We start from the raw sequence: 2071 nt of genomic DNA on the forward strand, positions 1-2071 counted from the left end.
AGTGGCGTTTGTATGCTGCACAGACTCAACAGACAGCTCAGGCGGGCAGCAGCGGGAGCTGTGTGCTTGCAGGTTGATCGAGGCGCTCAGCCTGCTGCTGCTGCTTGCATGCAGAGTGCTGCTGTTTGCATGCAGCGTGCTGTTGCTGCTGCTGCTGTGCTGCTGCGGAGGTTGCAGCAGCCAGCCCGGCCCGTACCCAGCAGCAGCAGCAGCAGCAGCAGCAGCAGGCAGCTCAGGCCCTAGTTGACGCGTGTGCCACATCATGGAGCTGCATGCAGCATCGCAGTCTTTTGTATACTGTTGTGTTCCTGCTGCGTATGCATCAGCAGCTGCATAAGAATTCATCTGCTGCTGCTGCTGCTGTTGCTGCTGCTGCTGCTGCTGTCGCTGCTGCTGCTGAAGGTTTGAAGTTTCCTGAGGGGCCCCAAAAAGCGGCAACACGGGAGCCGCGGGGTACTGCCCTGCAGCAGCAGCAGCAGCTGCTGCTGCTGCTGCTGCTGCTGATGGGCCTGCTAAAGGATGCCAGGTTGCTGCTGCATGCAGCTGTGCTGCTGCTTCGGGGTGCTGCTGCAACTGCAGGGGGTGTGTGCGTTGCTGCAGCCCGTGAGTTTCTCTCGCATGCAGAGATGCAGCAGAGCTGTAGAAGTCTGTGTGTCTCTGATGCAGCTGGGCGTTGTTTGCTTTCAGTTTGTTGTTTGGTGTTTCTGCTGCTGCTGCAGCTGCAGCAGCAGCAGCAGCAGTAGCAGCAGCGGAATGCCAGTCGTTCGTCTCTGCAAGCTGAAATGCGTTTCGTTGCTACTTTTTAAACACAAGAGAAAAGAAAGAAAACAATCATCACTTATTATTATTATTATTATTATTAATATTAATAATAATAATATTAATAATAATATAAACTAATAAATATAAATAACTACGTGAGATGGTTTTACCTCATTGGGGGGCCCTCGCTGCTGTATATTTCGTGTGTATGCAGCAACGCCTGGCCGGCTGTTTTCTGTTTGTCTGGCTGAGTGTGATTCTCTTCGATTCTGCAGGAAACTGAGATATTGAAATGAAGGAAATACAGCAGTGAGAGCTGCTCACTGCATGGTTTCGGTTTGCTTTCTTGTATCCGTAGCTGTCGCCGCAGGCAGCTGGGCTTGTTGTGGTGTGTTTCTGATGAGAAAAAGTAACGAATAGAGAAAAATTACTTTTGTATCAACTGAAAAACAGCAGACGAACCTCTTTACTCGGAATTTCTTCATGACGAGATCTGTAGGTTTCGGTACGGGTATTGTTCAACTTTTGTTGCTTTCTTTGCTGATCCTCATCACTGAAGGGTGTTTCGTTGCAGCCAGGACCCCAATCGTTATTATGGTATTTCCAGGGGCGTTGTTCTGACGTTGCATGCGAAAAAAAATGATAAAGAATGCAGAAAAATGCACCGAGGACCGTCACAAGCGCCAACCCTGTCTGCACAAAAAACATGAAAGCGATGCCTATTTCAGAAGCCATAACGGAGCTTTCTTCTCCCTCGCATATTTGAATTAAAGAATACCTTTTACATTCACAAATTTAAATGCAAAAGATGCACGGATACCCCATGAAAAAAGAAAACAAAAAAAAGAAAGCAAAAGCTGAACGGAAACCCAGTCACCGTTCAGGTGTACATGCAGCTACGGATGCACTGAAACTTGCAAAAAGGCAACACCTGTTCATGTTTTTTTTTTTGTGGTTTCTATGCAAATATTATTCGTTGAAACAAAATAAATACAATAAACACAACGTTTGTTTCTTTATTCTTCTTGATTTCCTGCTGCTGTTTCTGAATCATCTACCTACACTACCGCCGCTGCTCTGTATGCTGCCGCCGCCACCAGCGAAACTCTGAAACATAAAAAACTTTTATTAATTCTGAATTGTTGCTAGAAACATCTGCACTGTCGTTGTTTATATATAGAGGGATTCACTGCTTGCCTTCTATGCATTATATGTGTTTATGCAAATTATGTATCGCTTGATATATGTATATATATATATATATATATATATATATATATATATATATATATATATATATATATATATA

The sequence above is a fragment of the Eimeria mitis genome, genomic scaffold (genome assembly GCF_000499745.2).
Source record: "Eimeria mitis Houghton genomic scaffold, Emh_scaff1615, whole genome shotgun sequence".
In the NCBI taxonomy this organism is placed as follows: domain Eukaryota; phylum Apicomplexa; class Conoidasida; order Eucoccidiorida; family Eimeriidae; genus Eimeria; species Eimeria mitis.